Here is a 21,763-nt window from a genome sequence, read left to right as displayed (position 1 = left end):
AGTTAGATAGTGGAACCCTTTAACTTCCACCCCTCCAATGACCTTCATGGCCTGTATGGAGGCGACTTTCCTTCCCCCCCACTCGCCAAACTCAAATATCTAACAATTGGGAAGGAAATTCAGTATTGTGAGATTTCTTACAATGACGGTATAAAACAAGGTGTAACATTATAGCAGGTAATCCACTCCAGTTGTGTGTGTTCGGGATCAATCCTGCACAAGACAAAATTACTTTGCAGTTTGACATTGTACGTAACATAGTGAATATTATCTAGAAATTGTAATGGCTAAGGTATGGTTCTGAATAACCCGTACAAATAAAATTAAACTGCAAAATAGTTCACTTTAGAACTGGTGGGATGGAAGGTTAAAGATGGACAGTAATGACATTTTTAGTTTTAAACCTGTTCATTTAAACATAACACCAAGCAAAATGAAATGTCTTTTCTCATCAAAATAAACTCTGACCCTATTGCTCCCTTGTGACTTAGAACACTGTAACTAAACCAAACTGTTACTAGACTTTCAGCCTTTCTAGAGTTACATAAGTCTGATATCTTTCTCCAATCTTCAAAGTTACTGGAAGAGATTTCTGGATGGTCTGCTTATTATCTAAGAAATAACCCAAGTCTTGTATTCCTCATCTTATCTTATCAAGTAATATAGTTGGGGCACTGTATCTCCCATCTCGAAGATTAGTGCTGTCCAGGAGGTACCTATCAGTCACCGCAGAATTTTTTTTTGTTTCGTACTTTTTTGTTTTGTTTTTGCTAGTTGCTTTACGTCGCACCAGCACGGATAGGTCTTATGGTGATGGTGGAATAGGAAAGGTCTAGGAGTTGGAAGGAAGCGGCTGTGGCCTTAATTAAGCATACCTGCCAACTTTTAGAAACCAAAAATAGGAAGATTTTTTTATTCCTGGATTTCATCACATATATTCCACCACGGTCTAGGTGAAAAAAGGTCAAGATAAAAGGCATACATATCTACAGTTACAATGCGAATTGACCGTTAAATTTCAAATCTTAAACTACCAAAACATAAAAATGGTTACAAGAAAATGTACCTTATCATTATCATTTATGACACTTAAACGAATAATATTTATGTCACACCGACACACGCAACAAAATGCATAATATCGTATTTTCTCGCGTAATTAACGCACTTTTTGACGAAAAATACAGGCGAAAACTTCGGATGCGTAAATTATTCAAGGAATTAAGATATTTACAATTCATTTACATTTAAAAGATGCATCAAATATAATATAAAAACACAACTGGTTCAACTCGTTTGCGGTTATCGTCATTTGGCGTAAAATTCCGGAGTGAGATTTTTCCTGAAAATTCAAATAGGGTACATCAGGTAAGTTACAGACACGTGGGATTGAAGTACCGACAGGAAAATATTCTTCCCATTACGAGCTGACAATACGACCTGGAGTGAAAACATGAACTAATAAAAGTACAATTCATGTAATGCCATAACAATGACATACCGGCAAAAAAAACTGTCCAACACGAGAAAGGCCGGGCATCGAAGGAGGGACCCTGCTACATTACCCCAAACCGTTTGTATCCAATCTTGTACGAGTGACGTGTCCATCCATCCTTCTTCTTGAATACGAACGTGGATCACTCGCGGAAATTTTGCTTTGGGCATTGTTTTTCGTTTTAGATCAATGTAAGGTGTAAGCTTTCTGAGATCAGCTGTTATAGCAAGCATTGCAGTACATCGTTGTTTTTTGCTTCCGGTAGCGCGTACGATAACACTGTATGATCCTTTCTTATCGATTGTTCGACTTTGTGGCATATGGAAAATGATTGGCGTCTGATCTGCGGTTTCTATAAGGGAGATCAAATATTCCTCACTTTACGCTTCTCAATCACAAAACGATGAAAATGGTTTAAATCATTCGTCATTTTTTGGCATGATGATGTTCTTCGCTGAAGAGGAAGTTCATTTCTCTTCATAAAATTAATCATGACTCGGCTAACCTTCAAATCCGAGACACTGATTCCATGTGCAGCGGTTATTTCACATTCTTTAAAATACTGCATTTCGTGGGAAATTGCTTATCCAACGTTGCGTCACAAAATCATATATTTAAGCAGATCCTTCTCTACTTGCCGAAACTTGCCGCTTTTTGGTCCGCGAAATGCTTTGCGAGACATGTTGGCCGCTTGACGTGCACTTCTGTTACCGCGGTTTCATTTGGGCATTGAATACTCGCTGCCCTCTTCCCATATGTTTCGGTGTAACTGATCACCGCGAGTTAGTATGATGCAGTATTACTCGAATACTGTGGACTGACAAACAATTTTGAGATCACAGAATGTCCCGTACCCGAAACACTCGTAAAACTAGTGCAGTGGGATTTCCTGCCGGCTAATAACAGCACGTTGCCCTGTATCTGGAATGCCCGCTTTCGCAATAGGAAGCCTGCTACTTGAGTAGTTGACATCTTTATTTCGAAACGCATCCGGAGCTGCGTGATGGATGTTCGAAGTTGTGGGGGCGTCAACATTTGTTTTTTTCCACTTTGGACCCAAAAATATTGGGATGCGTAAATTATGCAAGGGCGTTAATTACGCGAAAGAATATGGTAGTTTCTTTATCAGACGGCAAAATGGACGGAAATTTATAGGTATCTCTGAACACTTGGAGATAACGTTTGTTATATTTTTGGCCTTAATGAGAAAATGAACTACCTGAAACTGTCACCGACACAACCCACTTAAAAACATTCAACTGATTAAAATGATGCACTTAAATACGCAAAACTACCACATACAAAACAATTCTATATGTCCCATACATTATTAACATACGACTTTGGCAGTGGGGGAAAGCATACAAATGCAAGAAAAAAAGGGGCCTAAAACTCCGACGAAACTACGCACAGAAACGATGTTAACAGCGCGCGAACAACAATAATAAACTCATTCTTTCATCCCGATTAACTGAGTCGCTAGCGCACGCAAGCCTGTCTTGCTTGCAGGACAATTGCCGCCCCGAATCCCCAGCTGTATAAACCGCACACGCTGCTGTGGTGAGCGGGAAACACGATACACGAAGGCGCAGGACGAAATACGAAATAAAGAATCAAATACTCTTGAAAATGAGGTTTCGTAAATCACACAAACACATAAGAATTTATAGTAGGGGAAGAGTATTGGCCGTACTAGAAGTTATATTGGTCAAAAATAGGAAGAAGTAAAAATAAAACGGAAAATCGGAACACGAGTTAAAAACCGGAAAGTTTCCGGGTAAATCGGAAGGGTTGGCAGGTATGATTAAGGTACAGCCCCAGCATTTGCCTGATGTGAAAATGGGAAACCACAGAAAACCATCTTCAGGACTGTCGACAGTGGGATTCGAACCCACTTATCTCCCAGATGCAAGCTCACAGCAGCGCACCCTAACTGCACAGCCAACTCACCCGGTGAGAAATCATTTTAACCTGCCAGTAACATGTATATTAATATATCTCAATATCTCAACAAATCAACATCGATAAAAATGGCTGCCTGTGAATGACAGGTAAAAGCAATTTCTCTTTGATCTCTAGGTAGTTCTTATGAAGAACTTTTAACATCAAGTTGGAAGATATAATAGCCAAATTAAAACTAAGAAGAAGACTGGTATACTACAGGGCGCCAGGAATGTTCTCCGCAGCGCCTACGTGCTGCTGCGTGAGGTTGCATCAGCAGTTAAGTTGGCAGCACCGGTAGCTGCACAGACAAACAACAAATAGTAAACTTTGTACTCACCACAGCAATTCATAACAAATGCTGGAAGTGTTGTCCTTGTGTTCGAAGACAGACTTCAACACGTCTACACATCTTGTCGAAGACTTTCGCTTAAGTTTCTTGCGTAATGGACTGCACATAATTAATGATATTCACTTTTAAGTTCATCAATAGTTTTTGGATTAGTTTTGTACACATCAGATTTTGCCGCACCCCAAAGGAAATAATCCTGTAGGGTTAAATTGGGAGATCGTGGTGGCCAAAGACCTTTAGTTATTATTCTATCCCCAAAAAATTGATTTAAAAGGTGAAGCGACTGGTGGGATGTATGTGCTGTAGCATTGTCCTTTTGAAAGAAACTGTACCGGGCGGTACACCTCTACGCCGTGAATTCAAATATTGCGCCAGTTGAAACCTCTCTACAGGAGAAAGCCTGGACTTTAACAACTGTATTAACTCAACGGTTTCTCGGAAGATGTCACTACTATAAATTTGGTAATTTTGAAGTGTTCTGAACTGTGTCTTTGATTTGTGTTTGTTTGCTCCGTATCAAGAAGTTTGAACATTCTCTAACAGATGTCGCTACCCAAAACTATGGTAACACACTCTGGTGCAATGGAATGAACTTTCTTGAAGAAATATTATTCCTAAGTTTTATTTTTACTAAATTTTGTTCTGTGGTTTGTGGGTTGGCAATATAAATCCTTTCTTTCCGCCCGTTTTGAATGTAACCAATCATGAATTTACGTAATTAATTTTCCACCAATAAGGTGTTTCTTCCTCATCTTGTGTATTAGTTTTTGCTGTTGGCCAATAAAAGTTTTTGGGCGGGTTGTTATCATTCTTGAAAGGTCTCGAATTCTCCACGAGGGTATAAAAACTGCTTATTTTCTTGTCTCGGTGCCACTTCTGTAACATCTTTCTTAGTGTGTGGATATGTAGCAGGGGGCGGGAAGTGCCTCTTTCTCCAAGCAGCTGTTCATCTACAAGGTAATGGCCTGTTAACATCTTCATTTCTTGCTAGCTCAGCAGTTTAACTCTCGGGGAGGGTTCGAAACCTTTAGTATGTAACCTACCCTTTTAAAATGTAAATTCTTTTCTGTCTATCTACAAATTACAAATCTGTAAAGCGGGGATAGAGAGTGCTTCACCCTCTCGAACTCCCCTTCATTTTTGAAAAAGAAGGGGACTACGTTTTCATAACCGTTCTTCTCTTCTTTAATATAGTAAGTTTTCTCATACGTGTCACCTCCCTAGATTGGGATTAGCCCCTGTATTATCGGCCTAGCGCCACATAGGTTTTTGACTCAAACGTTGTGTTGGAGTGCCAGTTATCGCCTCCATTCTATTTTGTACTATGGGTCAGTAACTTAACTTGATGTTTGTTTTCCTCATGTAAAGGCCCTGTAGGTTGGGTATCTGATACCCCTGTTTCTTGGTGTGCCTTGAGGGCAGTCTGAAGTGAAAGTTGTTGTGGCCTTTGAGAGGCTTGTCAAATTAAGAGCGGGTCTGCTCTTTTCCTTAACATTGTAATTAGGAGCAAGTGCTCCTTGTACTTAGGGGTTTTCTGCCCTTTAGCAATTGTGATTGCGACCTGAGAGCTCAGAAAGTAAACTTTGGGCTCGAAGCCCAAATTTTGTAATGAGCTGTAATTTGTTAATTGTTGATCTGCTACTTGGTACCTGTTATAATCTGTTCATTTTTGAAAAGAAAATATAACCTTTGTTAAAGTTTTAAAAATTAACTTTAATTTTGTAGATGAGACCTATTCCAGCCCGCACCTTCTTTCACCTCTAACTATCACGGATAACTCCGTAACAGAAAGAACATTCAATTTTGTCTTCATTCAACTCAGCAATAAACTTGTAAATTATCTCTGAGCAGTAGACATCAGAATTCACTGAACTGTCAAAGAAGATTGGCCCTATTATGCGTGATTGTGATATGACAACCCATACGCCAATTTTCTGCGAATGCAATGGTGTTTGTCTTAGTGGTTTGGGATTGTCTGAAGAACAAATTCGTGAGTTTTGAGAATTTACATAGCCGGATAAGTGAAACCAGACTTCATCTAGAAAACAAAGTTTTATTTAAAACGTCAAGTCCATGTTGATTTATGAATCTTTGGAACCATTCATAGTTCAGCACTCATTTTTCATAATCCGTTTTCTGTAATTCATGAACCACGGTAACTTTATAAGGGAACAACCGGAGCTTGTCTCTTACAGCTTTATGCGCTGTCCACTTAGAGATTCCTGTTTTGTTGAGCTAATTTCCGTGTTGATTTACTTCGACTTCCCAGCATTATATAGGAAATTTCGTCCAAGTTTTTCGTCTGTTAAAAGAGTAGGCCTGCCTGTTCCCGGTATATTGTGGACTGAGCTGGTCACGCAAAATTTACTTATCAAATCCCGAATGGTATCCCGGTTTGAACACTTTGAATTAGGAAACCGTCTCTGAAATTTTAGTTTAACGTTTTCTGTAAACCGATCACCTTCGCGAAAAATCTACCCCACAAAAAAAAAACTCTCTCTTCAGTAGTAAATGCCGCCTGTATTCTGTTGCACTATTTTAATAATCTATCTGAACGTTCGCTCACTGCAATACACACTGACGATTTTGACAGCCCACAGGTCACACGTGCGGCTTTTCCTGTACTGCTATGCTGTCGACCTTGACCTGTCGGCGAGTGAGGGTGACAGATGTGACACCGTGCTGCCAACTAAACTGCTCATGCTACCTTACTCAGCAACACGTAGGCACTGCAGAGAACATTTCCTGGCGCCCAAAGTCCATAAATATATAACTATATATAAAATCCGATCAAATACTTTGACAGTCGTTTTCCTGCAATTTCTACCTTCATTACCGAGAGAGAAGGAGCTGGATATCGTATTTCAAATTGTTAAAAACCAATAGTCTCTTCAAGAGCGATATTGCTTTTGACACTGCAGAAAAAATATGTACTACATTTGTTCAATTACAGTACATTTTTATTTTTGGTTAATAAAACTATCCCTATTACAATGAGTAAAAAGAAAGATTTCAAGGAGTAAAGAGAGTGATTGCATAAAAAACAGCAGAGTGCATGTGTTGCTGTGCATGTTTCTTCCTTCCCATGGCACTAAATAAGAATTTTACTTCCTTACAGTAATGTATCAAAGTACGGTACATTCATTCTTTTTTTCTTTCTTTCTTTCTTTCTTTCTTACGAATTTCAGTGCACCCATTTGTATACAACTTATCTTTTCACTCTTTTTTCTTCCATAGACTGAGAAATCATCAACTCGGTAGGAACCTTGGTATGATATAACTTGCAATAGTGCATATGATCAAATAAAATTGAGAATATGCACACTTTTTGCAACAAGCAAAACAAAAAAACTACATTCCTAAAAGGTGCAATTGCATGTGCCTAAACTCAACATTTGTTAACGGATGAAGTACAGATGATTCATTAAACCTACATGTATATTTCAATGCCATTACTTCAGCTTGGGCACTATAGCCAACAAACTTATTTTCAATAACAATATCATTTATTCTTCAAATTTAATTGTTTTACTTTAACCGATCACATACTTCCAACATATCAGGCAGATCATCCAGTAAGATTATTAGTGGAATATCAGGGTGTCCACCAAATCCAGATTTTAAAATTCCCTGACATTTCCCTGTTTTCCAGTCATAAAAACCAGTTTTTTCCCTGGCACACAATGACAAAAAACAAAATTATAAAGGAAGTATCAGTAATATTAAAATACACTTTCAAAACTTAACATCCAAAAAAATAAATGAGCAATTAATGTGTATATTAAATTTCAAAACTTGGAAGTTTAATTTAGTCTAATTAAAATCACTTAGTTAAAAAAAAAAAGTATTACCATTACTGCTTCAGCAAAGAAATTCCTTCGTAGCCACCAACGACTGTCGAGCTTCTGCCATCACCCTCCACTTCTTTTCATCTGACTCTTCGGCAACAAAGCGGCCTTTCTCTTATTTTTTTGCAAAGAATCTTGTACTTCCAATGCTTCACGTTCCTCCTTTAGATTTTGAACATACAAAGCATGAACACTTCTTGCAGCATGGAGCATGTTCTTATTAATGGAGATCTTTTCAATTCCACCAGGGTTTGGGATAGCATCATATATTATTCCTTGTGCTACAAGGGATACTTGTAGCATATTCTCTACTATAATTCCTTTATTAACAGGAAAACCACATTCAAGTGAAGCATTTCCATGAAACAAGATTAGTATCATTTTGAGAAAAGAAGCCAAATTTTCTTGTTTTCAAATTTACTGTTGGAAAAAAGTGCGAAGCCAAAAGTGATCTAAACTCTCCTATTCAGAATACAAAGAATTCACTTCTCTCATAGTATCATTCTCACAAACAGAAGAGAACTTCCTTTGTACATGAGTGGCTTCATTAACCGAGATCCATTTGTTTTCAAAAAAGGCATTTAAAGCTATCCTTAGCAGTCTGCTGCTTAGAGGCTACTTGGCTACACTTGGATCGAAACAAGAAATTAATTTAGTCAGTTTACATGCCAGCGGTGAGCAGACCCGGCCAACAGCTGGAAACTGCAGATGATGACGACGATATGCCAGCGGTGACCTTTCTAGTAACTTCCTGCACAAAGCTACCATTCCTCTTAGACAATCTGTGCAAAACACTAATATATCTTTATCATTTAATCCAGGAGTGCCATGAAGTGCTGCTTTAGCAGCATAAACTATGTCAATTTTAGATGCAGGCAGAAGATTTTCTTTACTGTCTAAATTCATTTTAGGACATTTTCTGAAGACTGCAGTGACTCAGACTTAACAAATGTCATGACATTTATCATCAATGATTCATAAAGGAGTGATGCAAATGGAAGATCTGACTGAAACTTTAAAGAATGGTTCCAAGTCTCCAAGAAGTGATAATAAAAATGACAACTTGGCCTTAAGAAGCTTATTTTTAAGTGAAGTTGATACTATTTTGAAGCCGTTACAGCTTGGGATTTTCTTGTCTCTGTTTCTTCCTTCCACATATTTTCCGACATTAGGTAGGATATCTATAGCAAGTTCAATGACCTGAAAATTTTCAAGCCATCTTATAGAACAAAATTTTGAAGGAAATACGTTTGAACCTGAATAATGTTTATAATCAGCACGACATGCAGCAGCGTAGCAAAACAAGATGTAAAGACCACGAAGAAACTCTGCAATATTCCACTGGGTTTCTTTTATTGCCATTTTATACGAATTGTGCACATTATGCAAGCCACAAGATCCAATGTTCAACAAAATAGGAGCATCTAGATCATCATTTAATAAATTACCAAAATCCTGAAGGAACTTTTTATTAACATTTGGACCATCCATTAAAATTTGTAAGTTTTTTTTAGATAGAGTTCTTGCTGTGCTTGCAAAAATCCATTTAACAAATCTGAGGAGATAGAATGACCAAGAAACATGGAATCAAAATAAGAAGTGCATAACTTCATTAGTGTCAAGATTGAAACAATGAACTACAAGATCCATTTGGCCCATCTGAGAAACTTTGTTCAATGACTCGTCAAACCCAACGGTGAAATGTATGCACTTACTACTACTCAAGAACTTGTTTATTGAAATAGAAAGCTGATTGTACACGCAACTGTTGTTCTGTGCAGTTGAAGTTTCGAAGCTATTTCAGAGTCTGGAAACATTACTGGAAACAAACGTACACTAGCTTCACTGGCATGTAGAAAATCGTGTTGGACGACAGTATGCATGCACCATATAATCTCAGCTTTGGTTACTTGCTCTCATGAAAGATAATTCTGTAGATATCTCATCTCTGGTGAACCTTCTTTAACGGAAGAGCAACAAGAAGAAGTGGAGTCATATGTGATAGAGTTTGTTGTGGTAGCTGTGGCAGGCAGGGGGAATCTTGTTCACAGCCAGGTATTATCTACTGAGTTTAAGTCTTTTGTTACTTCACTATTTGAATGTTCCTTTTTAAAATAACTTGAAAGGGATGACGAGAAGTGGCTGAACTTGACATTACTGGCATGCTTCTTTCCTTCCAAGTGACTTTTTAACGTCTGCTTGCTTCCCCATGTTGCTAAGAGAAAATAATGTTTTACATAATATGCAATATGCTGAAAATTTGTCTTGAGGTATAGGTTTCAACCAAGGTCTGTCTAGGGAGGTCTGGTCACGCTACCACAATCCTTTGCGGTGGTGGCCATATTGGGTCTCATATATCGTTGTTATGTGGGCGTGCCCGATGTAATGATGTGACTTATTACTTGTATTTTGAAGGAAAACGGGATACTGTGCTGCAACAAATTGTCAAAATAAGACAACTGACGGAATTAGAGCGTTTCGCTTCCCAAGAGATAAGCAAAGGATAGCTCAGTGGGTACAAAACTGTAGGCGTGAGAAATGGCAACCTACAGATAATTGCTTCTTGTGCGAGGTTAGTGAAGTTATACATTCGTATTATTCCTGAATAATAGTATGTTTATATGAACGATGTTTTATATTTATAGGCCTTATTATGTATTTTCTTCTAGCATCATTTTGAAGAATCACAATTTGAACTAAAGAGGACAGATGGACGGAAACTACTCATGTGGAATTCCATCCCAACAATGTTCAACGCCCCTAATCCACCTAAGTCTTTGACATATAATAGGAAACCTCCCAAACAAAGAGAACTGTCTTTCAAAACAAGCAAGAAAAGTAACAGGAAATGTGTAATAGTAGTATTGATGTTTATGAAAATTTCCTTTTCATGTGTCCGGCTCTATGGCTAAATGGTTAGTGTGCTGGCCTTTGGTCACAGGGGTCCCAGGTTCGATTCCCGGCAGGTTCAGGAATTTTAACCATAATTGGACAATTTCGTTGGCACGGGGGCTGGGTGTATGTGTCGTCTTCATCTTCATTTTATTCTCATCACGACGTGCAGGTCGCCTACGGGAGTAGCCAAACTTGTCCTCAGACGCTCCTGGCACTAAAAGCCAAACGCCATTCCATTCCATTCCTTTTCAAGTAAATTACAGACAGTATCATTCTAACCCTACATGCAACGTAGAAGTGTTTCACAAATATTTGAAATGCTTGTTCCTATTCATTTACCAATTATAATCACAACAAACAATAGGCCTATCACTTCAAACCAACAATTTATGTCCAGCTGGCCATCATTTCATTGATAATAGCAGTTTTATACTGTACTGTAGTTACTATTTAAGCTAAATTTCATTCATCTTAAATGTTCTATAGAGTACATTATATGGCTGGACAAATACTTAAAGATCACAACACTCGCTTCACTTGCACTAACCAACTACTGTAATTTAATGTACCGTAGCCTAACATAATATCCTAATGTAATCCCTAAAATAGCCTAACCTAGGTTAACTCAACTTAATAATGACTGAGTTTCTATTTCTCATGGATTCGTGTCTACCAATGGCTTTAATTTTCTTAACCATTATTATTATTATTATTATTATTATTATTATTATTATTATTATTATTATTATTATTATTATTATTATTATTATTATTTTATGAATGAATATTAGGACTCAGCTAAGAGCACCGTGGTCGCCATCCCACGCTCCCTAGTTAGGAGCGCCTGACACCCCTTTCAGTCGCCTCTTATGACAGGCAGGGGATAGCGTGGGTGTTGTTCTATTGCCCCCCATGGGGGGAAATCTATTTTGGGTTGTGACTACGAGGCCCTTAGCTGAGTCTTGACATTGCTTTCAGTATTCTAGCCCATCCGAAATCCCCTGGTCAACACTTGTTCTTTTCCGACCGCGACGGCATTAGCGCATTCGAGGCCTAGGAAGTTTTTCATTTCCACGCACTTTGTGGCCTTCATCTTTCTTTTGCCGATACCTTCATTTTTCGAAGTGTTGGTCCCCTTCCATTTGTTTTCTTCTGATTAGTGTTTATAGAGGATGGTTGTCCAGTTGTACTTCCTCTTGAAACAATAATCACCACCACCACTTTGTACTGTATACCTGCATGGATTATCAATAAACTCGTTACGAGTAGCTAAGAACATCACTCCTGTTGCATATGTGCAGAATATTTTTGCCTTAGAACCCAAAGAAATACCACATAAATGGATAATAACAGTTACCATACATATTGCACTCAACTCAAGAGGCATTCAGTGTTTGTCAACCTTTTAGAAACGCAGTATCGGAAATTACCTTCTTAATAAAGAAAAATCTCCAGAAAATCTCCAGGACGAGGAAATTAGACAGAAGTACATGGATATGATTAGTGAGAAGTTTCGAACAGTAGACAGTAAGCAGGTTCAGGATATAGAAAGTGAATGGGTGGCATACAGGGATGCTGTAGTAGAAACAGCAAGGGAATGCCTAGGAACAACTGTGTGTAAAGATGGGAAAAGGCGAACATCTTGGTGGAATGATGAAGTGAGAGCAGCCTGTAAACGTAAAAAGAAGGCTTATCAGAAATGGCTCCAAACAAGGGCCGAGGCAGACAGGGATTTGTACGTAGATGAAAGAAACAGAGCGAAACAAATAGTTGTTGAATCCAAAAAGAAGTCGTGGGAAGATTTTGGTAATAACCTGGAAAGGCTAGGTCAAGCAGCAGGGAAACCTTTCTGGACAGTAATAAAGAATCTTAGGAAGGGAGGGAAAAAGGAAATGAACAGTGTTTTGAGTAATTCAGGTGAACTCATAACAGATCCCAGGGAATCACTGGAGAGGTGGAGGGAATATTTTGAACATCTTCTCAATGTAAAAGGAAATCATCATGGTGGTGTTGCAAACAGTCAAGCTCTTGGGGAGGAGGAAAATGATGTTGGTGAAATTATGCTTGAGGAAGTGGAAAGGATAGTAAATAAACTCCATTGTCATAAGGCAGCAGGAATAGATGAAAATAGACCTGAAATGGTGAAGTATAGTGGGAAGGCAGGGATGAAATGGCTTCATAGAGTAGTCAAATTAGCGTGGAGTGTTGGTAAGGTACCTTCAGATTGGACAAAAGCAGTAATTGCACCTATCTATAAGCAAGGGAACAGGAAGGATTGCAACAACTATCGAGGTATCTCATTGATTAGTATACCAGGCAAAGTATTCACAGGCATCTTGGAAGGGAGGGTGCGATCAGTCGTTGAGAGGAAGTTGGATGAAAACCAGTGTGGTTTCAGACCACAGAGAGGCTGTCAGGATCAGATTTTCAGTATGCGCCAGGTAATTGAAAAATGCTACGAGAGGAATAGGCAGTTGTGTTTATGTTTCGTAGATCTAGAGAAAGCATATGACAGGGTACCGAGGGAAAATATGTTCGCTATACTGGGGGACTATGGAATTAAAGGTAGATTATTAAAATCAATCAAAGGCATTTATGTTGACAATTGGGCTTCAGTGAGAATTGATGGCAGAATGAGTTCTTGGTTCAGGGTACGTACAGGAGTTAGACAAGGCTGTAATCTTTCACCTTTGCTGTTTGTAGTTTACATGGATCATATGCTGAAAGGTATAAAATGGCAGGGAGGGATTCAGTTAGGTGGAAATGTAGTAAGCAGCCTGGCCTATGCTGACGACTTGGTCTTAATGGCAGACTGTGCCGAAAGCCTGCAGTCTAACATCTTGGAACTTGAAAATAGGTGCAATGAGTATGGTATGAAAATTAGCCTCTCGAAGACTAAATTGATGTCAGTAGGTAAGAAATTCAACAGAATTGAATGTCAGATTGGTGATACAAAGCTAGAACAGGTCGATAATTTCAAGTATTTAGGTTGTGTGTTTTCCCAGGATGGTAATATAGTAAGTGAGATTGAATCAAGGTGTAGTAAAGCTAATGCAGTGAGCTCGCAGTTGCGATCAGCAGTATTCTGTAAGAAGGAAGTCAGCTCCCAGACGAAACTATCTTTACATCGGTCTGTTTTCAGACCAACTTTGCTTTATGGGAGCGAAAGCTGGGTGGACTCAGGATATCTTATTCATAAGTTAGAAGTAACAGACATGAAAGTAGCAAGAATGATTGCTGGTACAAACAGGTGGGAACAATGGCAGGAGGGAACTCGGAATGAGGAGATAAAGGCTAATTTAGGAATGAACTCGATGGATGAAGCTGTACGCATAAACCGGCTTCGGTGGTGGGGTCATGTGAGGCGAATGGAGGAGGATAGGTTACCTAGGAGAATAATGGACTCTGTTATGGAGGGTAAGAGAAGTAGAGGGAGACCAAGACGACGATGGTTAGACTCTGTTTCTAACGATTTAAAGATAAGAGGTATAGAACTAAATGAGGCCACAACACTAGTTGCAAATCGAGGATTGTGGCGACGTTTAGTAAATTCTCAGAGGCTTGCAGACTGAACGCTGAAAGGCATAACAGTCTATAATGATAATGTATGTATGTATGTAATAAAGAAAACGCTGAAGGTAATTTATTACAACCGTCATTTAGTTCTTTAAATACAGTACTTCATGTTCAGTATTTCATGTACCGGTAATCATAATATGACACAGGTATTGTACAGATTTCTATGTTTCTGTGAATAAGATTACGTATTTGACAGATGATATTAATAAGAAACACAGTAAGACCAAGTTGTAAAGAAGTAAAAGAGAAGAACATGAACTTTTCTATTGATTCTTGTTTCTCAAAAAAAGAAAAAAAAAAGAATTTCAGGCTCTGTTAATTATCTTCCTATTCAAATAACTGTGAATGTATTCATATCATTGAAGTGTTATACAGTTATATATATATATGACCAGTAGATGCCCAATTAAATTCTTTATGAAAAATAGTTGGTATTTTGTTTTTATTTCAATGTACGGTACCGAAATCCTCTAAATTCTAATACACTTGCCTTTGGTTACGCTCGCTTAAAGACCCAATATGGCGGCTCCATAAGTAGTATTCGTGACTTGACCTCCCTAGACAGACCTTGTTTCAACCCTGTTCTGAAAGCATCATCAAGCAGCCACCTTTCATTAAACAAAGTTTTCCTTGGCTTTGATGATATTGTTAGCTGAATGGCAAGATAAGGATACTGTAAAAATCTTTTAAATAACAGCTGATGCAATGTAACTGCGGCATAAAGCCCTCGTAAAATGTAATACCGTACTACGAAAATCACACGCGAATCACAAGTTAAAACAAATTTGCAAACCCTTCGAAGATAGTGCATGCATACTTCCTAACAATATCCTACACTAAAACAAGAATAAGTACATTATTATTAAGAATAAAAGAAATAAAATATTTGCAGCTAATGACTGGCATAGGAAGGATCTTATATGGCTAATCGAGAACACGGTGCCAATTTTTGCCGAGTCACATTATTGCCATAGGTCTTTCACGAACTATACTGAGGTATGATACCCAGACTAACTATATACTAACCAACACACAGATGTAAATAAAATTACATCTACACTGAACACTATTAAACCTATACCACACACACAGAGTGAGGTAGCTTAACCACATGGTGATGTAGACAATACAACTGTCAGCCAGGTTTCGAAATTGCGCTCAACCGATATAAATTTATATGAATGGCAGCTTGGGATTGGCTGGATCAAGACCGAATACATCCAAACACACTTCACAAACTCGAAATCTCTTAACCAACAAACCACCTTCATCTTACAATGTGATGTCACTCTATTTTAAATCTTGTTCTGTATTCACAAAATTACATGTGATATTACAAGCTACTAGTCGTGCCTCAAAACTTCCGAACCCCTCGCACAAAAGATAGGTTAGAAACTCAACATGGTGAAGCCCAAATGGTGGTGTGATGCAGTACACATTTACACAAGGCTTACCTACATCAGCGCATTTAATAATAATAATAAAAATAATAATAATAATAATTTTGATTTTACATCCCACTAACTACTTTTATGAGTTTCAGAGACGCAAAGGTGCCAGAATTGTGTCCCTCAACGAATTAGTGCCAGTAAGTCTACCGACATGAGGCCGATGTATTTGAACACCTTCAAATACCAACACTAGGCTGAGCCAGGATCAAACCTGCCAAGTTGGGCTCAGAAGGCCAGCACTCTACTGTCCGAGCTACTCGGCATGACAAATAATAATAATAATAATAATAATAATAATAATAATAATAATAATAATAATAATGAGGATAATTAAGAAATTGAAAGAATATATGAAGAGATAGCAGATTTAACACAATATGTAAATGGTGACGTGAATACAGTGGTAGGCCAAGGAAGACGAGGTAATATAGTAATACAGTAGAAGAATTCGGATTGGGACAAAGGAATGAAAGAGGAAGTCGGCTGGTTGAATTCTGCATTGATCATAATTTAGTCCTTGCTAATACTTGCTTCAAACACCACAAACGACGGCTGCAAAACTTTTCCAGGAGCAGATGTGGACACTGACCACAACTTGTTGGTCATCAAATGTCATCTGAAATTGAAGAAATTGAAGAAAGAAAGGAATGCAAGGAGATGGGATGTGGACAAGTTGAAAGAAAAGAGTATTAGGGATTGTTTCAAGGAACATGTTGCACAAGGACTAAATGAAAAGGCTGAAAGGAATACGACAGAGGAAAGATGGATAGTCATGAAAAATGAAGTCAGTAAAGCTGCTGAAGAAATGTTAGGAAGAAAGAAAAGATCAACTCACTGATAACTGAGGATATACTATACATAATAAATGAATGACAAAAATACAAGAATGCAAGAAATGAAGAGGGCAGAAAAGAATACAGGCAACCAAAGAATGAAGTGGATAGAAAGTGCAAGATAGCTAATGAAGAGTGGCTGAAGGAGAAGTGGAAGGATGTTGAGGAAAGGTAGATGTTGCATCACTTCCAGGGAAGGAAGACAAAGCAGAAAGATGGCAGGAACATATCCAACAGTTGTATCAAGGTATAGACTGGATGGTTTGGTTCTGGAACAAAAAGAGGCTGTTGATGCTGATGAAATGCGAGACAAAATTTTGAGGTCAGAGTTCGACAGAGCTGTGAGAGACCTAAAAAAGAACAAGGCACCAGGAATTGATGATATTTCCTCCGAATTACTGACAATTAGAGAAAGCAGCATGGCAATGTTATTCCATCTAGTGTGTAAGATGTACGAGACAGGGGAAGTACCATCCGATTTTTGGCAGAATGTTGTTATACCTATTCCCAGAAAGTCTAGCTGACAAGTGTGGAAACTACCACACCATTATTTTAGAATCTCACGCATGCAAAATTTTAACATGTATTATTTACTGAAGAATGGAGAGACAAGTTAAAGCCGAGTTGGGAGGAGATCAATTTTGCTTCAGAAGATTTTTTTTTCTAGTTGTTTAACGTCGCACCGACACAGATAGGTCTTACGGCGACAATGGGACAGGAAAGGGCTAGGAGTGGGAAGGAAGCGGCCGTGGCCTAAATTAAGGTACAGCCCCAGCATTTGCCTGGTGTGAAAATGGGAAACCACCAAAAACCATTTTCAGGACTGGCGACAGTGGGGTTTGAACCTACTATCTCCCGAATACTGGATACTGGCTGTACTTAAGCGACTGCAGCTATCGAGCTCGGTCAGAAGAAATGTAGGAACACATGAAGCAATTCTGACTTTACGTCTGATCTTAGACGATCGAATTACGAAGGACAAGCCCATGTACATTGTGTTCATAGATCTAGAACAGGCATTCAATAATGTTGATTGAACCAAGCTATTTGAGATTCTGAAAGTGACTGGGATCATATATAGGGTTGCCATACGTCCCAGAAAACTGGGATTGTTCCTGATTAGAGTGGTATAAATAATGTCCTGTCCGGCTGACTAAAAGTCCCGGATTTTTAAAAAGCAATCCCTTTTACTCCTAAAGGAAATACAATTTAAACACCCACCCAATCTCTTACAGCTTCGAGTAAATTGAATGGTCGAGACTCAAGAAGTATCCATTAAATTTTACCTTATCGATCTTATCCATGAAGTAGTAAAAGTAAACTATTGAATTATTGCTTCTTTCTACGTACTTCCAGTGTTACAGATTGTTTTCAATTAGAATACTGGAAAGAATCTTGTTCTATTCAATGTTTGAAGAAGAAGAATCTGTAGGAATCGATTAAATTCAGTGTGATATTCTGAGTGAATATTTAACAATTTTAAGCATGGCATTGAAACGGAAAATGAAATTTAAAGATGAATACAGCAAAGATTTTCCTTCAATAAAACTAACTGCTGAAAATAGTCCAGTTTTACTTCTCTCTTCCTGCACACAATGCTAATGTAGTGAGTGTTCTCACTAATGAATGCTCACTGGACTCAAGAAAGAAATAGGTTACATTTGTTATCAATTAGGGCCATTCTTGACATACAATATAATTTGCCAAATGTAAGAAGTTCTGAATTCTATACATTAATCAACAGTGTCAAAATATTGAAATACCTTGACTTTGAACAGTCATCACAAAAGTACAACTGCCATAATAAAACATAACTTGTAATATAGACTACTGTTAAAAGTTTCACATTAATAGTATGCCAAATACTATCCTACATTTCACTGGCGTAGCCAAGGGGGGCTGGGCCCCCCCCAAAATATTTCCTGAAACTAGGGTGAGGATCTGCCGTTGTTTTACGTGCGGTACGAACAACTTAAAAACATACGTCGAAATGTTAATTTAACGTATGACAAGAATCTACTAGCAGGGCTCTATAGGGCCATACATAATTCTCCATATTTGTACTGCTTGAATGAAAGGAAGACACTTGTGATGCGCGGGGATATTTCCCTGTAGAGGTCTCACTATTGAGAATGTAACCGTGTGTTAAAAAATGTCAAGACATGAAGAAAGGGGCAATTAGCAAGGGATTACTCAGCAGGGGGCCGGAACGTGACCACCAAGATAACGGGGGCGACGGCCAGAAACAGTTGCAAGCTTACAACATCTTGTCAGTTTTTGCATATCGGTTCCAGGAAACAACAATGTCCTAGGGATCTTCGGGTTGTACCGTGGTTGAGAGATGTGCTGTGTTTAAGTCGCAGCGTTGGGAAGACTGTGACAGGATTGTGAGCTGCACGTTAGTTCCTCATTTTGTGCCACATAAGTAACTGTTTTGAAGAGGGACCGTTTTGTCACTGAGAAGCCAACACTATGTGCATCCTCGGTAAGTTATGAAAAAGTTTTTTTATTCTTACAGTAGCAAGACAATCGTGGATGCGTGCCTAGGTTTGATAGGTAGGCCTATATATTTTGTCAAATGCCCGGGGACTGATTGGAACCTCAAATGGCACCATCAAAAGTGCGGGTAACTATTTTGTAATTGGTGGGCGTGATAAATCAGTTCCACCGGTTCTATCTTCTCATCAGGACGGCCCAGGCTTGAATCGCAGTCAATGCATGAAACATTTTTTAAATGGGAAGTTACGTTCTATTGATACGGATTCTACTTAAAACACTAGATCCCGTCCCTTACCTTTCCTTATACTTTTGAGCCAGAACAGCATCATTTATAGTGGTGTATTTTGAGTATCCAACCATTATTAGGACTTACCTTGCACCTTAAATGGTGAGTGAATGCAGTGGCGTACCCACAAAATAATTTCAGTGGCCAGTAGTGTGGATATAACTTTTCCTTGGAAGGGGGTGTGAAAAGATTTTTTATTTAGAATTTGCTTTACGACGCACCGTAGGTCTTATGGCGACGATGGGAAAGGAAAGGGCTGAGAGTGGGAAGAAGCGGCCGTGGCCTTAATTAAGATACAGCCCCTGCATTTGCCTGGTATGAAAATGCGAAACCACAGAAAACCATCTTTAGGGCTGCCGACAGTGGTGTTTGAACCCACTATCTCCCGGATGCAAGCACACAGCTGTGTGCCCCTAACCACACGGTCAACTCGCCCGGTGGATATGAAAAGAAAGCCGATCCTACCAAGTGCGGTGATGGATCTTCAATAGATTTTGTTGGCTTTGATTGTTACCATGTACAATCATAGCTTCTGTACTCTTAACATAAACCTGCTGCACTATTGAAACTGTTCGTAAAATTGATAATATCGTTCTTCATTTGTGAGGAAGTAGAATCTTCATTTAATTTGTCTTCTTAAAAAAAAGGAACCACTTTGGTACTACACCCCGTGAAGGTGACTACCTTCCAGGCCGAAGATATTTAGATTACGGGAGACTCAAGGAAATCTCTACTGCACCCAAAAACAAGCCTATATCCTCCTCATCCCATGCTTTTCTTAACTGTGTCAGTGCCTGGAATCGAATACAGGATGCCGTAAGTCAAATTCGAAAATAAGGATACCTAATAGTAACCAGCCGGCCCCACGGTGTAGGGGTAGTGTGCTTGCCTTTTACCGGAGGCCCCGGGTTCGATTCCCGGCCAGGACAGGGACTTTTACCTGAATCTGAGGGCTGGTTCGAGGTACACTCACCCCACGTGTTTATAATTGAGGAGCTATTTGACAGTGAGATGGCGGCCCTGGTCTAGAAAGCAAGGAATAACGGCGGAGAGGATTCGTCGTGCTGACCACACGACACCTAGTAATCTGCAGGCCTTTGGATTGAACAGTGGTCGCTTGGTAGGCGATGGCCCTTCGGGGCTCTTACGCCATGGAGTTTGGTTTGGAAAAGTGAACAGAGAAGGAAGCGACACCCCTGCAAGGCTCCTTAGCTTCCAGCTAGTTCTTCTGTCCGGCCTCGTGCATTTAGGACAGTAAGAAAACGTACGCCTTAATAAATGCTCCTCATAAAACATTTGTAAAAATACTAACTGCATTTACAATAATCACAAACGCCTCCTTTTCATGTGGCTCAGTTGGTTGAGTCGCTGTCCTGAGTATGAGTTCGCAGGTTCAAATCCCGGCTTGAATCGGTAACCCTTAAAACAGTGTTGAAATGGCAACAGCCCAGTGTCGTTGCTTTCTGGCACATTAATAAAAATTATACATACGAATATTAGCGTCACAAAACTCTAACTTTATACTACTATATTCTGTATTCCAGGCTTGCGTGGAAAAGTAATTAACAATTTACTTTACGTCGCACCGACACAGATATGTCTTGTGGCGACGGTGGGATAGGAAAGGCTTAGGAGTGGGAAGGAAGCGGCCATGACCTTAATTAAGATACAGCCCCAGCATTTGCTTGGTGTGAAAATGGGAAACAACGGGAAAACATTTTCAGGGGTGCCGACAGTGGGGTTCGAATCCACTATCTCCCGGATGCAAGCTCACAGCTGAGTGGTTCTAACCGCGTTGGAAACTAATAGGACAAGGTAAACCCTACATAACATATGTTGTAACGTGTACTTTTCTTTACCAACTAACAAAATATCTATACCCATACGCTTTACATTATTTATTTATTTATTTATTTATTTATTTATTTTTAGTGCCTTCAGTGGCGAAGTTAGAGATCCAAGCCCTCTCGTACACTTAAACCTCATACTAATCAGAATCCTAAATAAAATACTGAGATACTTAAAATAGTTAAAACTACATAAATTAAGAGAATTGAAAATAAATTTAAATAAATTACTAAATTAATATTAGAACTAATTAATATTAAAAACTCTTAACAATGGCTAATCCTCAGGAACGCACACATTCATACTTCAACCATTCAGTCAACTGTCCTCGGCAGGTGACCTTAAATCGTGATTTAAAAAAGCTAGTTTCTCTGACCTGAACTGGCAGGGAATTCCATAATCTGGCGACAGTCACCACAAATGATCTATTAATTTTATTTGTGTGGTGCAGTGGAATACAAAGAATGAATCTAGAACGGTGTATTTAAGTTGTGAAATTATGATAAAAAGATGAATTTAGAAGAAATATACATTGGCTGACTTCCAGCTACCACTCTGATCACCATCGTTAAAGTGTTTAGCTGTCGACGTTTATCAGTCATCAGCCATGAGACAGCCTAATAGTATGGGGTGATATGAACATTGTACCCGATATTGTAAATAAATCGCAGGCAGGTGTTTAGTGCTCGTTAAAGTTTAAGTGTTTCTTCTCTCTTCATGTCAACTAAAACAACGT

General features: G+C 38.8%; 1 protein-coding gene across 7 annotated transcripts in view; it reads right to left on the bottom strand.

Annotated features, from left to right (window-relative positions):
* enc (encore) overlaps positions 1-21,763 on the bottom strand; it is a 1,357,661-nt gene that overhangs the window by 753,377 nt on the left and 582,521 nt on the right. The window lies entirely within an intron of this gene.

Source organism: Anabrus simplex, chromosome 5 (assembly GCF_040414725.1).
Source record: "Anabrus simplex isolate iqAnaSimp1 chromosome 5, ASM4041472v1, whole genome shotgun sequence".
NCBI classification, from domain to species: domain Eukaryota; kingdom Metazoa; phylum Arthropoda; class Insecta; order Orthoptera; family Tettigoniidae; genus Anabrus; species Anabrus simplex.
Note: the sequence above shows the minus strand (reverse complement) of the source record. Positions and strands in the feature narration are given on the sequence as shown.